This window comes from Vipera ursinii (assembly GCF_947247035.1).
Source record: "Vipera ursinii genome assembly, chromosome: 3".
Lineage (NCBI taxonomy): Eukaryota > Metazoa > Chordata > Lepidosauria > Squamata > Viperidae > Vipera > Vipera ursinii.
In genome coordinates, this window is record NC_139516.1 from 8,190,009 (window position 1) to 8,196,429 (window position 6,421).

The 6,421-nt window shown below is 47.6% G+C and overlaps 1 long non-coding RNA gene across 1 annotated transcript in view; it reads left to right on the plus strand.

Moving 5' to 3' along the window:
• The window catches only part of LOC310639380, a 472,331-nt gene that overhangs the window by 225,902 nt on the left and 240,008 nt on the right, over positions 1 to 6,421 (plus strand). The window lies entirely within an intron of this gene.

Here is a 6,421-nt window from a genome sequence, read left to right on the forward strand (position 1 = left end):
TGGGAACTTGCCAGATGTTATCAGATGGGTGGAAACAACTGGAGAAAAAACAAATCCTGTAAATATCCAGGTCTTCCACCATGAAGGGCTTTGTAGATGACCACTGGAACCTTGGCTTGCATCAGACATCCACTGCTAACCCTACCTTGCAAAGTAGCAGTGTTGATGGGTGCACTGAGGTGTCCTTGTAACTAATATATTCTGGACCAAAGGGTCTGCAAGGGCAGCCCCATCTAAAATGCATTACGGTAATTCAACTCTGAAATGATTATGACTGTGAGAAGGGCCTCCACATCCAGAAATGGAAGCAAAGATCTTTTTGGTCACAGCTGCCACCTGCCCTTTCAACAGGAGCAGTGGATCTAGGAGGACAACCAAACTGCACTTACATTCTAAGGAAGCATCATCCTATCTAGAACTAAAGTGGGAAGGAAACAGGGGATCTAGGTTCCATAGATCTAGATTCCTATGGCATGGCTGGCTGGGGAATTCTGGGAATTGAAGGCCATACATTTTAAAGTAGCCAAGGCTGACAAACCCTGCTTCAGCCATTCAGCCCTACATGCCTTTTTTTTTTAACTTCCCTTCTAGGTTGGTTGAGTTTCTCTGTTCATCCAGTTAAGGATGTAGATCCATGGTGGCGAACCTATGGCACATGTGTCACTGGTGGCACGCAGAGCCCTCTCTGTGGGCAGGTGCGTGGTCACCCCAGTCCTAGGCCTTCAGCTGAGTTCTATAAAACCTTTTCGCTTTAGGCCTCCGCTGCCGTGTGCAAAAAAAAAAAAGGTTCAATCATTTCCAACTTCTCGCGGGGAAAAAAAAGATCTCACAAAGTTGGAATTGATGGATTGAACTTTTTAGTCCCACCCAGTCTGCCGTTACCACCGCAGCCACGGTCACCCAATGGGCCATGCCCACCCAATTGGCCACACCCACCCAATGAGCCACACCCACCTGGCACACGACGACACATAAGTGGGTTTTGGGTTGCAGTTTGGGCACTCAGTCTCTAAAAGGTTCGCCATCACTGACCTAGATTATTCATTAAATAATCTTTAAGCCTGGTTCTATAAAGCTGTCTGTGATATTGGTAAATATCACATAACTCATGGTGAAGAAGTCCATAAAGCCTGCCAGATAATGGCTGATAATTGATCTTCCTTTAGTAAGTAAATGCTGTGATTATTATCTGAACTGTTGAAGGCTTAAAGATGTAAAAAGGAGTCCATTTATTCTTCTGGTAACTCGGATCAATGACACAGCCCTCCTGCTTCCCCATCATTCTTCCCTTATTACTGGCATAATCTTTTGCAGCAGGATGAAACTGAGAAAGGGATCACTGATGGGACTCGAAGTTACTTCTTCAGCCTAACAGATGCTTAAAACAAGAATAACTCTTGAAGAGGATCCCATCACGAATGCCAATTGAAAAGATAAGTTTCTCAATTCAGCTTGCATGGAAGGTAGTAACCAACCAAGCAGAGGCATCTAAGGAAGTGGTCAAAAAAAAAAGTCAGAGGCAGCTGCCACTGTGCAATCCAAGGCCTGTCCCATTTTGGCATGCATTGCATGCACAACACGTGTACAAGCAGGGCAGGGTTTCAAATGCACAGTGGCGGATGCCATCTTTTTTTTTTACCCCTTCCTTGCTGACACCCCTGAATCTAGAGCAGACATGTCAAACACAAGGCCCGGGGGCCAGATCCGGCACGAAGTGGTTTCATGTGGCCCGCGAAGCCATCCTGGAAACAGTGAGGGAACGGCCCCCACTGCCTTGGCCCTGGCCCAGAGACCCTCCTTCTGCCAGAGACCCTCAGATCTGTCCCCCTCCTGCCCAGGCCCCCATAGGTACCCTTGATGCAAATGATGTAGAGCTGGCCACGCCCACCCAGTAGGCCATACGCACTCTAACCACACCCACCCAGTAGGCCATGCCCACCCAGGCCACGCCCACCCAGCCCCCTGAGGGCAACCGCAATGCTGATGCGGCCCTCAATGAAATTGAGTTTGACACCCCTGATCTGGAGCAATGTTTCTCAACCTCGGCAACTTGATGGTGTTGCGTGGACTTCAACTCCCAGCAATTCCCCAGTCAGCACGAAGGGAGAGTTCACCATCATGACCTGTCCAAGATAGTGAGGCTGATTGGCAATTGGTAGCATCGTCCTCCTCGGGGTAACATGTTAGAAATCTTCCAATATCTAAGGGACTGCCACAAAGAACAGCATCTGAAGTCAGGACAAGAAGCAATGGATGGAAACTAATCAAGGAGAAATGCTTTCTTGAAATTGGTGCACGCTTTGGCCTGTCTGAGTTGGGTGGCCATCTGAATGGTAGAGTTGGGGAGCAAACATCCCAGTTGGAAAGGGGGGGGCCTCAAACAGGGAATTAGCCTAGATTCGCTAGGTAAACACAAGAGTATTAGATCTGACACCTGCTTAAGCAACCACTTGAAGTTACAAAAAGCACTGAAAAAAGTGACTTACCACCGGTTCCCACACTTAAGGAGCATTACCACATTCTTGGGGTCATGGGATTGTGATTCGGGTGGTGCGCAACCAGCACGAATTTATAGTAGTTGTGACATCCCAGGACCATGTACTCCTCATTTGCAACCTTCCCAGCCAGCTTCCAACAAGCAAAGTCAATGGGGGGAAGATAGATTCACTTAATCCCTTATGATCATGAGATGAGGACTACCGGTGGACAATTAGTTTACACCAAGGTCTTGCTTCGGTATAAAATAGTACTCTTATTGTTTTGGCATAGGGCAGTGATGGTGAACCTTTTAGAGACCGAGTACCCAAATTGCAACCCAAAACCCATTTATGTATTGTTGGGTGCCGGGTGGGCGTGGCCCATTGGGTGGGCATGGCTGCGGTGGCAAAGGCAGACTGGGTGGGACTAAAAAGCTCAATCAATTCCAGCTTTGCGAGATTTTTTTCCCCCCCGCAAGAAGTTAAAATTGATTGATTGATTGAACCTTTTTTTTTTGCACACAGTGGCGGAGGCCTCAACCAAAAAGGTTTTATAAAACCCAGCTGAAGGCCTAGGACTGGGGTGATGGCATGGGTGCCCACAGAGAGGGCTCTGCGTGCCACCTGTGGCATGCGTGCCATAGGTTCGCCACCACGGGCATAGGGTCTGTTTTTGTCAGAGCACCTGGATGGAGCTGAGTATTTACTGGCTGGATGCCCTTCCTGACACCATGCAGAGTTCACAGCAGATATTTTTTTCCTTCACACCCTAGGAGAGAAACCTTTGCTGCTACCTAGGTTTGAACTCTCAACCTACTGGGTGGGAGATGAGTGTCTTCACCACACCGCTCTACTTCTGGTTTCTGTCATGAAGCATATTAACTTAGTTTGTCTGGCTAAATGTAGTTTTCTCATTTCGGGTTATTTTTCTAGAAAGCTTTGAGAAAACGCCTGAGCTTCTGGGTTTCTCAAAAAGCGTTGACAGTGATCTAGGTGGGAAAATAAAACTTCCTGGTAATTTGGGTCAATGTGCTCCGTTCTTTTAAAACACAGGTTCATTTTTCCTTTATGTGTACCAGGTTAATCATAAGCTCAGATGGCAAGGTCAAGGAAGCAAGAATTAAAACTCCAGAGATTTTACTAATGCCAGTCTTCGCGGTGGTGAAAAATACCATAGTTCTAAACTTACAAGTGGAACCATAACTTCTGTTGCTAAGCGATACAGTGGCTAGGTGAGTGACACCCAGTGTTACCATTTTTTTTGTGGTTAACGGTTGTTAAGTAAATCACCATGGTCCTTAAACAAACCCAGCTTTCCCCATTGACTTGGCTTGTTGGAAGTTGCCTGAGGTTGCAGATTGCAATCCACTGTAACTTTGAATGGCCACTCAATGCATGGTTGTAAGTCAAGGACTACCTGTGTAGAATCTTGGAAACTGTAAGAATATCCAATCCTCATTTATTTGTGGATTGGCAAGGGAGAGATTCCTTGAGTGATCTGAAATGCTTCTTTCCAGATTTCTCTGCACTTGGGATAGGTCAGGGGTAGGCAACCTTGGCTCTTTTATGACTCGTGGACTTCAACTCCCAGAATTCCTCAGCCAGTATAGCTGGCTCAGGAATTCTGGGAGTTGAAGTCCACGAGTCATAAAAGAGTCAAGGTTGCCTACCCCTGGGATAGCTTTATGAGATAAAATGCCAGTGGATTTGCCTTCCATCTCTTGATTAAATCTCCTTCATTCCTTTCCTACCTATCAGGCAGGAAAGACCAGGTCCATTTGTAAAGGTTCCATTAAAACAGACATGTCAAACATAAGGCCCGGGGGCCAGATCCGGTCCGCGAAGTGATTTCATGTGGCCCGCGAAGCCATCCTGGAAACAGTGAGGGAATGGCCCCCACTGCCTTGGCCCTGGCCCAGAGACCCTCCTTCTGCCAGAGACCCTCAGATCTGTCCCACTCCTGCCCAGGCCCCCATAGGCACCCTTGATGCGAACCATGTAGAGCTGGCCACACCCACCCAGTAGGCCACGCCCACCCAGGCCACACCCACCCGGCCCCTTGATGGCAACCGCAATGCTGATGCAGCCCTCAATGAAATTGAGTTTGACACCCCTGCATTAAAATGATTCATTGCTAAAAGCCTGCGCACAGGAATCTTCTCAACCTAAGCATAGGAATCTCCTCAATTAACAGTTGGTACCTGCTTAGATTATCTAACGACACTCAAAGGGGGTTGGGGTTAGTTCTATTGTGGCGACTTAGGGATTCTAGGCCTAAACACCACTGGGAATAGTTAGATACAGATGTAGGTATTCCTCAAGTTATATTTCATTTAATGACCGTTCAAAGTTACATTGGCTTTGGAAAATGACTTATGACTCGTTTTCACATATATGACCATTGCAGCATCTCCATGGTCACATGATCAAAATTCAGACACTTGGCAATTGAGTCATACTTATGATGGCTGCTGTGTTCCAGGGTCATGTGATCCCCTTTTCTGACCTTCTATCAAGCAAAGTCAATGGGGAAGCCAGATTCACGTAACAACCATGTTACCAACTTAACGTTCACTTAGCAACTGTGGCAAGAAAGGTTGTAAAATGAGGCAAAATTCACTTAACAACTGTCCCGCTTAGCAACATAAGTTTTGGGCTCAATTGTGGTAGTAATTCAAGGAGTACATGTATTTTATCTTTCTTCCTTAATGCTCTGGGTCCCTATTCCAGAGTGGCGACACACAGAACTATGGAAGACTGTTTAGTTCAGGGCTTTTCAACCAGTGGTACGGGTACCACCTGTGGTACATTGGCACCTAGCAGGTGCTACGCGACCATCCTAGAAAACTGGTAGCGGGGGAGGGGAAGGAGCTGAACCGGTGGCAGCACTGCACAAGCCTGAGCGAGAGACGGCTGGAGCTGCAGGGCTGTCAGGGCTCAGCGGAAGTGCCAGGATCAGCGCCAGGATCTAGATGGAGCTTGGTGCTGATCCCGGCACTTCTGCTGAGCCCAGAAGTGCCGATCAGCTGGAATGTTGCAGCATCTCCAGGGTCTTGTGATTTACATTCAAATGCTTGGCGACTGATTCATATTTATGACGGTCACAGTGTCCCAGGGTCATGGGAAGTGACCAAAACCTGCTGTAACCACCCAACAGACGGGGGGAATAAAAACCAAACACCCCCCCACCCACCCCCGCTGCCAATCCTTAACAGAAATGCTCACAACAATGAAAACCTTGGACAGCAGGAAGAGCGCTGCCGGGCGGGCAGGCAGGTGTCTTGCTCGGCTGTGGCTTGGGGGGCACTTTTTTCAGTGCCATTTTAACTTTGAACAGTCACTAAGCAAACTGTTCTAAGTCGAGGACTACCTGTACTTCACCACTTTTTTCCTTTTTTTTTGATCAAGTTTTTGACAACAAAGAGCAACAAAGCTGATTAGGGGGCTGGAGGCTAAAACATATAGGGAACGGTTGCTGGAATTGGGTATGTGTAGTTTAAAGAAGAGAAGAGTGAGGGGTGACATGATAGCAGTGTTCTAATATCTCAGGGGTTGCCCCAAAGAAGAGGGAGTCAAGCTATTCTCCAAAGCACCTGAAGGCAGGACAAGAAGCAAAGGATGGAAGCTAATCAAGGAGAGGAGCAACCTGGAACTTAGGAGAAATTTCTTGACAGAACAATTAACCAGTGGAACAACCTGCCTCCAGAGGTGGTGAATGCTCCAACACTGGAAGTTTTTAAGAAGAGACTGGACAGCCATTTGCCTGAAATGGTATAAGGTTTCCTGCCTGAGCAGGGGGTTGGACTAGATGACCTCCAAAGTCCCTTCCAACTTCAAGGTTTTGGTTATGATCTTTAAGTCCTTACATGGCATGGGTCCGGGATACCTCGAGGACCACCTGCTGCCGGCATCAACTCCCCTCCGCCCTGTGCGTGCCCACAGAG